General features: G+C 47.2%; 1 pseudogene; it reads right to left on the bottom strand.

Moving 5' to 3' along the window:
* Positions 1–1,407: 1,407 nt before the first annotated feature.
* Positions 1,408–5,641, bottom strand: LOC102127307 (RWD domain-containing protein 1 pseudogene; annotated as a pseudogene).
* Positions 5,642–15,998: the final 10,357 nt, after the last annotated feature.

Here is a 15,998-nt window from a genome sequence, read left to right as displayed (position 1 = left end):
GTGTCATTAACTGGCTTGATTGCACCTTGATCCAACTCTGCTAACAACTAGTCTTCCAAAATACAAATGGACTCTCATTGTACCGCATTCTCCTTCAGTAGTGTTTCACTTGATGAGGTCCTGCTAAGTATTATCAGAAAATCTACCCTGGCCAGGTGCAACAGCTCATGCCTGTAATCCCAGCACTTTGGAAGGCCGAGGTAGGAGGATCGCTCAAGCCTAGGAGTTTGAGAGCAACCTGGGCAATGGGTGAGATCCTTGCCTCTACAAAAAAATTAAAAAAAAAAAATTAGCTGGCCACTGATCTGTTCTGTCTCTACAGATTTGGCTGAGCTTCATTCTACTGATCTTTCCAACCACTTTATTCTAGTTGTCCCTCATGGTGGCAGCCCTTCTTGGGCTCCCTCAGGGTTGCCCCATACTCTGAGCATCCATGACTGTCCTTGGCTCCTCAATACCCCAAAGCCAACAACAGTCCAAAACCAACATCATATTGTCTCCACTCCATCATCACCAACCCAATGCCAATATCCAAGGCCAACACCTCAAATTCACCCATCCCCTTGTCCCATCAGTATCTCTCCCCAAAGCTATCTGGTCTGTTGCTACCAGCTGCTCTTCTGAATTCCTGATAGTCCCAGTTCTGTCCCATTCTTGTATTCCCATGCTACTCTACCCCTACTCCCTAGTGGCCCCTCACCACCAAGAAGCATCCAAGGAGCCCAAGGACCACAGCCGAAGGTCCTCTCAGCCAAAGAAGAATCAAGGCAGGCCTCCAAATGCAGAGGAACCCAACTAGAAGGGAAGTATTTCCACCTTTTTCTTCCCAGAGACACTCTACCCCAAATTATCACACTTCAAGTTTATGACCCTAAACCTCAACTAGGCACTCAACACTGCCAAACAAACCTCAAACTGCCTTAGGAAATCCGCTTACCATTCCCTAGAGTGATCATTTCATACATTCTTTCCTCTTTAATTTGAAATTTTAAGTCAGTTTATTAAGTTCAACATGAAAACTATCAGAAGAATATCCTCAGCTTGGCATGGTGGCTCATGCCTGTAATAACAGCACTTCGGGAGGCTAAGGTCGGAGGATTGCTTGAGCCCAGGAGCTCGAGACCAGCCTGGGCAATATAGACCTTGTCTCTACAAGAAATTTTAAATATTAACCATATGTGGTGGTGCACACTTGTAGTCCCAGCTACTTGGAAGGCTCACATGGGCCCGGGAAGTTGAGGCTGCAGTGAGCTATGATCATACCACTGCACTCCATCCTGGGTGACAGAGCGAGACCCTGTCTCAAAAAAAAAAAAAAAAAAAAAAATTCTCCTTATAATTATTTCTTCTTGGAGAAAAGGAAAGGAAAATCAAAACCCTCTGAGCATAGCCAGGATGCTGTGACAGTCAAGCCTCTCTACAGATGGGGACAGTCCTCTGGTCAGTGAAGTCACTCTCTGGGTCAGCAGGATTGGAGTCTGGATCATCCTTCTTATCCTCCAGCTCAGGTCATCCATTTCCTGGAACAAAGACTTAATTTCTTCCACGTTGTTTCCAGCATCCTCCAAGAACTGGATATCAGATGTGTCAAGATTTGGATCTGTTTCAAGTAGCTGTTTCCCACTTAATTTATTTTTTCCTGCTTGTTCTTCCATCCATTTCTTTTTAATTTCCAAGCCTTCTGCAGCAAATTTGGACTTCCAATTTAAGACATTCTCAATTATAACAGGAATGCCATGGAATAATTGCTTTTCAGCTTATTTGGATTCTTTCTGTTTCTTTTTTTTTCTTCTCTTCTAGTTTTTTTTATCTGATCTACTTCTTTTAATTTTTCTTGCACAACTGTCACTACAGATCATCACCATACCAAGATTTTCTTCAGCCTGTAATGCTAAGAATTTTTAAATGTCTGAGACATTATCTTCTAGATTTTCTGAGAATGCTTCATAAAGGCAGGGTTTATCTGGGTATTTCTCCTTGTCTGTAAACTTGAGGGTAGTCTGGACAGTTTCATCATTTTCTCCAGCCTTAGATATCACAGTAATGGTGAAGCTGGGTGAATTTCCTTTTTTTTTTTTCTTTATTATTATTTTTTGAGACTTACTCTGTTGCCCAGGCTGGAGTGCAGTGGCACAATCTCGGCTTACTGCAGCCTCCACCTCCTGGGCTCAAGCCATCCTCCCACCTCAGACTCCTGAGTAGCTGATTCTACAGGTGCCCTGGTTTGGGTGGGTGGCAGTAGTGGCACCCGGGGAGCTCCCACCAGCTCCACGGAGTGTGCAGCCCCAGCCGAGCCTCCCTGCTGCAGCCTGCATTCTGGCAGCCACTGTCCTCAACAGCCCTGTACCCAGCACATAGGCCTGCAGCTGAGTGTAACCTGGGTGTGGTGGCTCACGCCTGTAATCCCAGCACTTTGAGAGGCCGGGGTGGGAGGGTCACTTGAGCCCAGGAATTCAAGACTAGCCTGGGCAACAAAGCAAGACCTCATCTTTAAAAATAATATAAAAATAAATGAGTGTATTGAATGTATAAACAATATCTTTGCCAACAAGGAGTGATGCCAAAAAGCTGGACACATTTTTTTGCAATGAGCATATATTACTCTTACAATCAGAACAATCAGAAGAAAACAAATTATTTTTTATGGAGTCTCACTCTGTTGCCCAGGCTTGAGGGCAGTGACTGGATCTTGGCTCAATTCAGCTTCTGCCTCCTGGGTTTAAGCGATCCTCCCACCTCATCCTCTCGAGTAGCTGGAATTACAAGTGAGAGCCACCACACCCAGCTAATTTTTGTATTTTTAGTAGAAATGGGGTTTCACCATGTTGGCCAGGCTGGTCTCAAACTCCTGACCTCAAGAGATCCGCCCGCCTTGGCCTCCCAAAGTGCTGCGATCACAGGCATGAGCCACTGCACCCAGCCAAGAAAACAGATTTTTAAAGTGGTGGTGGCCCTTGGAGTTCTGCCTCAGTCCTCCGTTTTCTCATCAAATGGCCTCCCTGCACTCAGTCCTTTATGCCTGTGTTCCCCTCTCACGTGGCCACTGTCAACTCCCACAAAACTCATCTCCCCTGCTTCTCTTCAGGCCCAGGTAGCCAGGTGCCTGCAGGGCCTCTCCCCTGTTGCAAACATACCCGTCATCTCCAGGCCTCTGCCCCACCCTGCTCCACTTCCTCTTCCCCACCTCAGCGACCAAACCCTACCATACTCCTTGTGCTCCAGCCAGCATCCTGGAGGCCTCTTGGACTCCCCTGGCCCATATCCACCCCACCACCGAGCCCTGGCCTTCCACCTCACATGATCCTTCCTCCCATCCCTGCTGCCACCACTGCCCGCCGTGGTCCTCTCGTTTCTCCTGTGAAGGCACCAGCTGCCCTGCCTCTATTCCTTTTTCAGCCAACCCATCCTCCACACTTTAGCCAGAGTCACCGTCCTCCAGTGTAAATAGGGTCACCTGACACCCCTTCTTAAATATCTCTATCCTCATAGTCTGCATGATGAAGTCCAAATTCCACTGTATGGGCTATTCACGGTTCTCTGCCTACCTCTCTATGTCCCAGTCTCCAGCTCCTCCCGTGCAGGGAACACCTCCAGGCCCTGTGTCTGCTGTTACCTCTGCCTGGAATGCCCTCTCCCTCTTACACTGGAAAACCACCCGTTACAGGGCTCTGTTCTGTGAAGTCTTTCCTCACCTATCCAAATGGAGGCGTGGTTCTCTCCTTCACATTCCCATACAACTGTGTACCCCCCTCCCCAGCCCTGACTGTGTGCCCTCAAGGGCAGGGCCCTGTGCAGCCTCAGCACCTGGTGCTGGCCTGGCACCGAGTTGAGTACTCATTCCCTGAGAACCTGCATAAGGTGCCCACACCAGGCCTTCCCAGTGGCTCTCAAAATGAGACCATGTGGGACCTGGGAGGTAGCCATGGCCCTCGCGGGTAAAGATGGTGACCTCCTTCTTCTTGGCCGTGTCCCATTGCCCAGCACAAGGCCTGGCAATAGTAGGGGCTCAATAAACACTCACTGAGGGGACAGAGGCATACAGACATGAGTAAAATGAACGCTGGGGCTGAAAAGGTCCAGAGACCTCCTGCTAGCCCACATCACCCACATATGCCTCAACATTTCACAGAGGAGGAAGTTGAGGTGCCCCCAAGGGCAGGGACTTTCCCAAGGTGAAACACTGGATTCCTTCCTTGCCAAAAGACCAAAACCCAGATGTCCTTCTTCCCAAGATTTCCTCTCCAAAATCTACAAAGGCAAAAAGGCTCCAAAGAGCAGGTGGGGCTTATTGCTGACACCCCCAGCCCCATGCCTGAGCACACACTGTGGGCCAAGCTTAGTGTTGGTGTTCTCAGGCATTACTGCATGTGCTCCCACGTCGACATGAGGAGGGAGGCACTATTATTATCTCCATCTTACATCTGAGAAATTGGAGGTTCAGGCTGCTGAAGTCACATGGCAAGAAAGTGCAGAGGCCGGGCATGGTGGCTCACATCTATAATTCCAACATTTTGGGAGACTGAAGTGGGAAGATCGCTTGAGCCCAGCAGTTTGAGACAAGCTTGGGCAACATAGTGAGATACCATCTCTAAAAAAAAAATATATATATATACACACACACACACACACACACACACACACACACACACACAGTGGTGTGATGGCATCCGCCTATAGTCCCAGCTATAGGAGGCTGAGGCAGGAGGACTGCTTGAGCCCAGGAGTGTGCACCACTGCACTCCAGCCTGGGTGACAGAGCAAGACCCTGTCTCCAATAAATAAATAAATAAATAAGTGCTGGAGACAAAATTTGAATTCTGGGCTGGGCGCGGTGGCTCACGCCTGTAATCCCAGCACTTTGGGAGGCCGAGCTGGGAGGATCACTTGAGGTCAGGCCAATATGGTAAAATCCCGCCTCCACTAAAAATACAAAGATTAGCTGGGCGTGGTGGTGCGCGCCTGTAATCCCAGCTACTCGGGTGACTGGGGCAGAATTGCTTGAGCCTGGGAGGCAGAGGTTGCAGTGAGCCAAGATCGTGCCACTGCACTCCAGCCTGGGCAAAAGACCAAGACTGTGTCTCGAGGAAAGAAAAAATTGAACTCTGTTTGGCATGACCCCAAGATTGGCATTCTCAGATTCCACCCTCTGCCCCAGAATGGCTTGGCTAGGAGTGCCTGAGGGGTGGGGCTGGCAAAGCAGTGCCTCCTACATGAGGGAGAGGGAGAAGGCCTGATAGGGCGATGGCCTCTCTGGGACCTGGTCCAGCACTAGGAAGCCTGAGAGGAAGGGGCCTCTCTTCCCAAACACTCTATGGCAACATGGCACAGGCCTTTCTCCACCCCTGCCTCTGCTGGTCTCAAAATGTGGGGTGCATTTCAAAGGGGATAAACCTGAAGGGCTTCTATTCAGGTGAGAGAAAGGCAGGATCCAAATAAGAGTCAGGTTACACCCAGAGATGTTCAAAGCTCTTGTCATGGGGCATGGGGACTCTTCTCCTCTATGCCCCATAGGCCCATCCAGTCCCTTCTCCACAAGCTAAACATGCCCATCTGTGTCCCCAAACCAGCAACAGTTGTTGGTTTTCAACTGGATAAAGTCCAGATCCCTTAGCTTGGCATTCAAGCTGCTCTGGGATCCCATTTTTGACTGTTTGTCCTACCTCATTCTCTCACTAAGCAAGCTCTTTGCATCATCAAGTTAGGCTGCTCACCATTCCTCTAAACATATTTGCTGCTTTCCTGCCTCCGAGGCTTTGCCCATGCCTTTCCCCCTAGAGTGCTTTTCATTCCCATGTTCTCCTATTGAATCTTACCATCCTGGATGGGCACGGTGGCTCATGCCTGTAATCCCAGCACTTTGGGAGGCCAAGGCGGGCGGATCACTTGAGGTCAGGAGATGGAGACCAGCCCGGCCAACGTGGCGAAACTCTGTCTCTACTAAAAATACAAAAATTAGCCATGTTTGGTGGCACACACCTGTAATCCCAACTACTCAGGAGGCTGAAGCACAATTGCTTGAACCCAGGAGGCAAAGGTTGTAGTGAACTAAGATCGCGCCACTGCACTGGAGCCTGGGCAACAGAGTGAGAGGTTTTCTCAAAAAAAAAAAAAGGAAAGAAAGAAATCTTACCATCCTTTTAAGCCCAGGTGCACTGGCACCTTCCCCTTCCATAGAATTTTTTTTTTTTTTTCCCTCTGTTAAATCCCAGGGCGCTTCACTTTGTACAGACCTGCTGACTCATGTGTGGATTATCTGCGTCTGTGCCCTTCTCCTAGATACTACATGTGAGGGCAGCAGCAGCCTCCTACTCATCACCATATCCCCCAAGGGCCATGTGCTCAGTAGGTGCTCTAGGAATGCCTATCGGACTGATAAAGGCATGAATGGACTCCTAAAATCAGTGGGAAGCATTTCTGATCCAGAGACACCTGCATTTTAACAGGGACCACCACTTGCCCTAATGCAGAAAAATTATCCAAAACTAGGAAATAAAGCAAAAGGAGTATTATGTGCCCTTTAAAAATCTCCTTAGAGTATGTCTGACTTACTATTTACCATTGGTTAGTGCCCAGACTTTGTAAAAATTGATGTTAACTGTAAAAATTGATGTTGCAAATAATTTCTATATACTTCAAAAAGAACAACCCTGATGGTTATGATTTGGTTTTCCTGCAGGACATTAAACAGTTTTGTATCTTACATAGCCATCTTAAGTAACCAGCATTCTTACTTAGCCATCTTAAGTAGTCAGCATTCTTTTTTCACTGACCATACTTCAATTTCTAATATCTTCCTTTAAACCATCTTTGCATTCTGCTGGGTTCCCTCATTCATAAGTTAAACAAATCTTTCACTTGTGTTCATTATACGTTTATATAAGAGTTATGTCTTTTAAATTTTTGAAAATTATGCTTTGACACAACTTTGGGCACATTTAAAATCATCTGTGGGGCATTTAAAAGATACAAATCCCAGCACTTTGGGAGGCCAAAGCAGGCAAATCACTGGAGCCCAGGAGTCTGAGATCAGCCTGGGCAACATGGCAAAAACCTGTCCCTACAGAAAATAAAAATAAAAAAATTAGCCAGGCATGTTGGCGCACACCTGTGGTCCCAGCTACTCAGGAGGCCAAGGCAGGAGGATTGCTTGAGCCTGGGAGGTTAAGTCTGCAGTGAGCCATGATCATGTCACTGCACTACAGCCTGGGCAACAGAAGAAGACCCTTTCTCAAAAACAAAAACAAAGAAAAATACAGAAACCCAGGTTCTACCTCTGGGATTCTGATACAGAAACTTCTGGGTGGGACTTTGCTGCCTGTTCCTTTAGTACTCTCAGAGAATTCTAATTAATAGTCAGAGCTGAGAACCTCTCTACTAAAGGGCAACAGCCTTTATTAGGCTTGTTTGTTACCACAAACAAGCACTCGTTAAATGTTCGCCATTATTGCCTGGCACAGTGCATGTACCTCTAATCCTAGTTACTTGGGAGGCTGTGGCGGGATGATTACTTGAGCCAGGAGTTCAAGTCTGTAGTGCAATATGATTGTGTTTGAAAATAGCCACTGCACTGTAGCCTGGGCAACATGGTGACACTCCATCTCTTAAAAAAAAAAAAAAAAGTTACCCATTGTTATTGTTAGCTCTGACAATGGAACTTCAGACACAGGGATGAAGATTTGGTATAGTGGTACTCTGGGTGTTCCTGAAATCATACCAGCTTTACACTGGGTCTTTTGGATCATGAGAGGCCATGGTATACAATACTGGGTGTATCACTGTATTAGTTTCCTTGGCTGCTATAACAAATGGCCATACACTTAGTAGCTTGCAACACAGATTTATTATCTTACAGTTCTGGAGTTCAGAAGTCTGAAATAAGCCTTACCAGGCTAAAATAAGGTTGTGGCCAAGGCTGTTTTTTTCTGCAGGATCCAAGGGAGAGTCTCTTCCTTGCCTCTTCCAGCTCCCAGTAGCTGCCAGTGTTCTTTGGCTCATGGCTTCATCTCTCCAGGCTCTGCTCTGGTGGTCACATGGCCTTCTCCAACCACCCACTTTGATCTCCTCCCTCTCCTTCTTATAAGGACCCTGTGATCGCATTGGGCTCACCCAGATAAACCAAGGTAATCTCTTTGCTGGAACGAGCTCAGTCGGGGAGACCCTAACCCAGCAGCGCTAGAGGAATTAAAGACACACACACAGAAATATAGAGGTGTGAAGTGGAAAATCAGGGGTCTCACAGCCTTCAGAGCTGAGAGCCTTGAACAGAGATTTACTCACGTATTTATTAACAGCAAGCCAGTCATTAGCATTGTTTCTATAGATATTAAATTAACTAAAAGTATCCCTTATGGGAAACGAAGGGATGGGCCGAATTAAAGGAGTTGGGCTAGTTAACTGCAACAGGAGCATGTCCTTAAGGCACAGATCGCTCATGCTATTGTTTGTGGCTTAAGAATGCCTTTAAGCGGTTTTCAGCCCTGGGAGGGCCAGGTGTTCCTTGCCCTCATTCCCCTAAACCCACAACCTTCCAGCTTGGGTGTTAGGGCCATTATGAACATGTTACAGTGCTGCAGAGATTTTGTTTATGGCCAGTCTTGGGGCCAGTTTATGGCCAGATTTTGGGGGGCCTGCTCCCAACACTCTTCATCTCAAGATCCTTAATCTAATTGCACCTTCAAAGTCCCTTTTGCCACATAAGGTAACAGTCACACTTTCTGGGGATTAACGGGTGGACATTTGGGGAGGCATTATTCAGCCTACCAGAGTCATCCTTCTCTGCAGCCTCAGGATCCAAGGCAAAACCCCCTGCTGAGGGCTCACCACTCCCTACCACCCCACATCCCTTGGAGCCATGGAGGACCCACTGTGTTCTCAGTGTAGGGGATCAGAGCAAGTGGAGGCTTTGCAAACCTCCAAAACTAGGGGTTCTATACTGAAAATAGTAATAAAGCTGGAATTTCAGGAGACAAGAGAGAGAATTTAGAGGCAGCTCTGGATGATGCAGCTGCCTGTGGGTGGTCCATAAAGCCAGCATGGATATCTCCCTGTCACACAATCAGGTCACCACCACTTCTCTTCAGTAGCAGTCTGCCCCCTGGGCTGCAGCTTTATTTACTGTTGTATTAAGTTATTAAAATTAAAAAAAAAACACACACCTATCTACTATTTATTTTAGTAGATAATAGAAATAAGTTAAGATTGCTGCATTATGTCTCCATTAAGTAATTATGATCTAAGAGCTCCACAAAAACCCGTCAGAGAACAGGCAGAAGCTTCATTTTCTTCCCTGCATCTGAATGTGGCCTGGGTTTGCAAGGGCAAGCAGGGACACTATGTGCCGTGGAAAAAGGCCTGCCTTCCACAGCCCCGTGCCAGGGTGAATGACTTGGCAAGTGGGGTAGAAGCTGGGATATCTGGCAAGCAGAGTAGGAAAGCCAGATTCCCTTGAATAGTGAACAACCTACACATCTGAATACAGCAGCCCTCGTTTCCCATCTGCATCCACGTCCTTGCCTCTATTGTGAACTCATTTCACCAGATCTTAGGGTTTACAAACTCTCAAAGCATCCCCAATATCGTCTCAATCCTCACAATAACCCCATGAGGCTGGTCAGCTTGGTATCATTGTCCCATTTTAGAGATGAGAAAACTGAAGTTAAAGACATGAATGATTTGTCGTCACCTGGCTCCTGGGTGACGCAGTTGGATGCCGAAGTGTCCCCTTCTTGACATCACTCAGTGCAAGGTGGCCCTGGGGTGGGGAATGGGGCATGCATTTTAGTGGACAAGGCTTTCATCTTGTCATAGGCTGTCAGCAGCCCAGACTTCAGGAACCTCCTCTTTAAGAAAGCTACCCACTTCCCATACCTCTGCCTGCCCTCCTCAGGGTTCTCACATTCTTCTAATCCTGCCTCTGAGACACTCAGCAAATGCCACGCCCCCTCAGCACGTCTGCTTCTGCTTCCACAGGGCAGGCTCTGGGGCAGATGATCCACAGTTACTTATTCAAAGAAGTGAGGGAGTTAATGTACTTTGAATGGATTTTATCCCTAATTGAGCAGGCGTGTAAGCTTGCTGTGGGTCCTGACTGAGGGATGTCCCACCAGGAGGCAAGCCCTCTGGCTTTTCATGAAGCATCAAGATCAAAGGCAGAGAAAGCTCAACCCACACTGACAGGAGGAAGAGACAGCCTTCTTGGAGGACCTGGAAAACAATTTGGCACCTTGTTTTGGTGTAGCTGGAAAGCTGCTCTAACTGGGAAACTAGGGTTGGCCAAGGCAGGCACGTGAGTTCTGCTGTACAGCTCAGCAATGCCCTAGGCTCAGCGTTCCCTGCCTGTTCCCACCAAAGGGCCTCAGGCATCTCATCCATCCTTTGTTTGAAACTCTTCTACTCCCTTGCTGGCAAGAGATAAAGCCCACCTGGAGATTTATGATGAAAACACTCACCAGACCAAGGAACCCACTGGAGAGGGCATGCAGTGGAGCAGGGGGTCACAGATGGAATTCAGAAGGTCTGTGGACTGGGATGAGTCATAATAAAAAAGGACATCTCTATTTTCCCTACCCTCTAACTGAAGATCAGCATTTCCTTCCATTATACAAACCCCAGCAGTTTTAGCAGCACTTGGCATTCTGTTCCACAGAATTCACTGATATTTTCATATCACATCACAATGGCTACAGGTATCTTGAGATATGGTTTATGCTCCTCATTACTTCAAAATTATGGTAGTTATTAGACACACTGCTCTGCTGGAATTTTTTCTTTTTCTTTTTCTTTTTTTTTTTTTTTTTTTTTTTTTTGAGATGGAATCTCACTCTGTCACCAAGGCTGGAGTACAGTGGTATGATCTCAACTCACTGCAACCTCTGCCTCGTGGGTTCAAGCGATTCTCCTGCCTCAGCCTTCTGAGTAACTGGAATTACAGGCATGTGCCACCATACCCAGCACATATAGCTAATAAAAAATTAGCTAATTTTTTTGTATTTTTAGTAGAGACAGGGTTTCACTATGTTGGCCAGGCTGATCTCAAACTCCTGACCTCAAGTGATCCACCCGTTTCAGATTCCCAAAGTGTTGGGATTACAGGCATGAGCCACCATGCCTGGCCCACTGCTGGATCTTAATTGATGGGTTAATAAAGAAAAATGTATTTCTATTTCACAAGTCAAAAAATATTTTGATAACCAAATCTCAATATAATTGGTTGCCTTTGTAATTCTCCTTTTTGGTTTTTGTTTTTGTTTTGTTTTGTGAGAAAGGGTCTCATTCTGTAACCCAGGCTGGAGTGCAGTAGCACGATCTTGGCTCACTGGAGCCTTGACCTCCCAGGCCCAGGTGATCCTTCCATCTCAGCCTCCCAAGTAGCTGAGACCACAGTTATGTGCTACCATGCCTGGGTAATTTTTAAATTATTTTGTAGAGACGGGGGGTCTTACTATGTTGCCCAGGCTGGTCTTGAACTTCTGTGCTTAACGATCCTCTTGCCTCAGCCTCCCAAATTGTTGGGACTATAGGTGTGAGCCACCATGTCCAGCCTCAGTATGTATTTTTTAAAAAATGTATTTAAAAACATTATTCTGAGGAGGGGCCCATGGCACCAAGAAAATAAAAACATGAAGAATTCTTGTATACAAAGTAACTCTACAGAAGGCAGGGGGCTGAGGTTATATCACTTAGGAGGAGAATCTGTTTGAAAAATACACTTTCAGCTGGGCGCAGTGGCTCGTGCCTGTAATCCCAGCATTTTGGGAGGCCAAGAAGGGCAGATCACCTGAGGTCAGGAGTTCGACACCAGCCTGGCCAACATGGTGAAATGCTGTCTCTACTAAAAATACAGAAATTAGCCAGGTGTGTTAGCAGGTGCCTGTAATCCCAACTACTCGGGAGGCTGAGGCAGGAGAATCACTTGAATCCGGGAGGTGGAGGTTACAGTGAGCCAAGATCGTGCCACTGCACTCCAAAAAGAAGAAAAGAAAAAGAAAAGAAAATACACTTTCTAGGTAGGGCACGGTGGCTCATGGCTGTAATCCTAGCACTTTGGGAGGCTGAGATGGGAAGATTATTTGAGCCCAGGAATATGAGACCAGCCTGGGCAACATAGAGAGACACGCCTCTACCCCCATCTCTAGAATTTCTTTTTTCTTTAAATTAGCGGGGTGTGATGGTACATGCCAATAGTCCCAGCTACTCAGGAGGCTGAGGTGGGAGGATCTCTTGACACCGGGAATTTGAGGTGAGCTATGACCACGCCACTGCACTCCATTCTGAGTAACAGAGTGAGAAACTGTCTCAAAAACAAAAAAGAAAAACATTTTTTAAAATTACAGATTCTAGGGCGCTGTCACAGGCCAGGCTCTCTGGGAAGCAGACCCCTAGATGGAGTTTAGGGCTCAGAGTTCAGAGGGTTTGTCGGTGTTGTGAGGATCTACACTTGTGGAAGGGAGGGGTGGAAAGCAGGATTGGACAGTCTCAAGAGAGGCCTCAGCTAACCCTATGGGGAGCTCTGAAGATGGGACGGCTCCTTCAGGGTTGCTCTAAGTTGGGGTGAGGGGGCCAGGCCTTTATGCCCCATGTTCATCAGTCATTAGATACAGTTACCCTAGGGAAGGGATCTGACCTTGAGCAAGGCTGCTGTCTCCAGCTGAGGCACCTGTCAGAGAGGACCACCAGCTAACTGAGGGCTTCCTGCCAGCAGCACGCCCAGAAGCTGGGGAGAAAGTCATTCATTCCTACGGGAGGGTCTGTGTGGTGGCTCGCAGAGTCCACTGAAAGCTTCTACTGCAGAATTATTGTAGCTAAATTCCTGAATGCAGTCCAGAGTCCATCATTTTTAAAGTTCTGTCAGTGATTCAGATGCTCTGCCTGGTTTGGAAGCCCTCAATTGCAGGTAGTCAAAGCTCGAGAGGGCTCTGAGATCACGGAGTCTGAGGGACTTGGTTCAAGGCTATTCAGCCGGTCAGTGGCAGAGCCAGGAGGGTGCTGACCTGACCTTGGCCATGGCCTTGCTCCACTTTTAAATTTTCATTCAACAGATATTTATTGAGAATCTCCCACCACCACGTGAGGCACTGGGGATGCACTAGTGAGCAAAAGAACACGGTCCCTCTCCTTGGGATATTCACAGTCCTGCCCCCCAAAATTCTCTCAGCTGGGCCTGCAACCACTCAAACATTGCTCATGGAACCATGAGTTGGCAATCTCTATCAACGCCGTAAATGTATCTACTCAGCATTTCCACTTCTAGGTCTTTATCCTACAGCTAAACCTCCATATGGGTGAAGTGATATACATACAAGAGTATTCACATATTCACCAGAAATTCTTTATAATAGCAACACCCTGGAAACACCCTAGAGGTTGATCGATGGGGTTCTGGTTGAATAAGCCATATCCTGGGTAATCACTAAAAATAAAACAGTCACCTTTCTATATAATGATTTAAAAAAAAAAAAAAACCTCCGAAGACATATTGGCGAGCGAAAAAGGAAGATACAGATAACACCAATTATAACATGCCACCATTTTGGTGAAAAAAAAGAAAAGATATATGTGAATTTGTTAAGATTTTCAGTGAACCAAGAGCTTTAACAAAGAGGGAAACACTCAGTCCAAATAGAAAAACAGAAATCACTCAAGGTTTTTCACACAAAGATCACTTAATTCAGGAAATGGGTTCAGCAAGTGATACAAGAGCTGAGAAACCAAATACACCTATCAGCTGACCCAGGACCTTGGGAAACAATAGCCTGTAAGGGCTTAGCCTCCCAGGATACAGAGAAGAGGAGGAAGAGGGTGAGGAGTGAATTTCAGGCTACCATAATAGTGTCCAGGATAATATGTTTAATAAATGCATAGAGTATATGCCAGAGGCCGCATAAGAAATAGTCATGGTGCTTGTCTCTAGGAGTTGGAGACTGGGAAGGAGACCTAGATTATATAGGGTGCCCTTTGGTTTACTTTGAAATTTTGTACCATGAGTGTATGTTGCCTAGTTGAAACAAGACACTTGCCTGACGTTCATATTTAGTATATTGGTAAAGGCAAAGCCATTATATTTTTTCACTGGAAAACATCCTTCTGGAAACGAAATGCCAGCAAAATCTCCCCACACATCTCCTGTAATTATACCCCCGAAGACAGCACAGCAATTTTTTCTGTGCATGCTTTTTACAAGTGTCCTCTTCAAATCCTCCTTGGATGAAGCACAGCCCTGAGAGAAGGCAGAGACCACTGGAGTGGGGAGGATGTTTTCCTCTCATCAGCAGCTGGCTTGCTGTGTGATCTCACACCACATCTGTGGCCACTTAGGAAGCTGCCGGCCGGAAGGCCTCAGCTGGCATCCCAGAGCCATGGTGCCTGCCAGCGCACATCTGAAGGGGCTGCTGCGTCACTCTCTGGGGAACAACACACACTGGGTGCCACTGGCCAAAGCCCTGGGTGCCCACAAGGGAGGAAGATGTGGGCTCCTGGGCTCTGCCCTCGACTAACAAGTTTTATAACTCCATAAAGAAGATGGATGGTGGAAGAAGTAGAAGGACCAGCTCTTGTCATTGACAATTAACCCTGGTAAACCCTATGAGGCAAGGGAAGTATAACTAACTTGCCCAGGGTCATACTGCCCTACAATGACAGAGGTGGAATTCAGCCCAGATCTGGGTGAGATCATGAGTCCAGTCCTCTCACTGTGCAGACAGGGATACCTGGCCACTGAGGGTCACAGAGGCACCAGCCCAAGGGGTTCTGACCTTCCATGTCACCTCCCTTGTCCCTTAGGGGCTCTCAAATCAGACTGCCCCAACTCTACTACAACTCTCAGAGCCTCAGTCTTCTCTGCTATCAAGTGGAATTTTACTACATGTTTAAAAGTTTGTTATGAGGTTTAAATTTGTCAATGACTATAAAGCATTTAGCCCACAGTGGGCTCAACAAATGCGAGTCCATTTCTTCCTTTTCTTTCAGTATTTTAATTCCTCCTCCTCATACTGAAACCTCGCAGGGTTACTAGAGGCTCAGACAAGAACACTGACCTCTCTACAAAAGCCTCGGGCTGTACCGGAGTCCCACTGTTGGGCCTGGGAGCTGGGCTGTGCTTCTGTGGATCCTTCTGCCCTGAAATCCAGGTCCATGTTCACTTGGCATGCCGTCTTCCCTCCTAACTCAAGGCAGAGAATTCAAGTTGGGTTAACTTTCCCTGCTATTAACATTTCCACGAATACTTTCCCAGCTATTTTCATCAATTCTGAACAATTTTCTTAAGAAGAAAGGGAAACGCCCTCTCGGCTTCAGCCTCCTGCTCCTCTGGGTTCTCTGGCAGATGAACTTCTGTTTGCACATCTGAGACTCTGCTCAGCTCCCTGATTCCTGTCCCCCCAGAGCAAGGTGGTCTCAGTAAGTTGCCAGATCCACTACCTAGTGGTGCAGGTTCCACCTCTCTTTCTGAGTCTCCCAGGCAAGTATTCCGGGCCTGTCTCCTGGCCCCAGAGCTCTTCTCTCTGTCTGGGGGAGGCCATTTGGTCCTCGTGAAGGCTCAGTCCCTCTCCAGTCTCTGGGCTGATGCTGTCCATGGTTGATACTGATGGGAGGAGGCTGCAGCTGTCATTTACCTCAGTGACTTCATTCAGGTCAATCTTGCTGTGGGCTTCCGTGTGACCTCCAGCCTAGAGGAGCCCCTCTGTCTTGTGAGAAACAGCCCCTGGCCCCCTGTTTCCCCAGGGCTTCATAGTCTATCGGGGCGACAGGCATGTAGTGAGATGATCACAGCCCAGTGTGGTCAGAGCTCTGCAAGAGCAATGCAGGAGTAACTCGGGGAAAAAACAAATAAAGGAAGAAGCACTGAAGTTTTCCCAGATGAGTCAAGGACAGTGTTCTACTTATCTCCTGCTCCAAAACATAGTGGCATAAAACGACCATCTATGCTTCCAGATTCCATGGCTCAGGAATTTGGATAGGACACTGCAGGGTGTATCTTCCCTGCTCTGTGATGCCTGGGCCTC

This window comes from Macaca fascicularis, chromosome 7 (assembly GCF_037993035.2).
Source record: "Macaca fascicularis isolate 582-1 chromosome 7, T2T-MFA8v1.1".
In the NCBI taxonomy this organism is placed as follows: domain Eukaryota; kingdom Metazoa; phylum Chordata; class Mammalia; order Primates; family Cercopithecidae; genus Macaca; species Macaca fascicularis.
The sequence above is the reverse complement of the archived record's forward strand: the minus strand, read 5'-3'. Positions and strand labels throughout refer to the sequence as shown.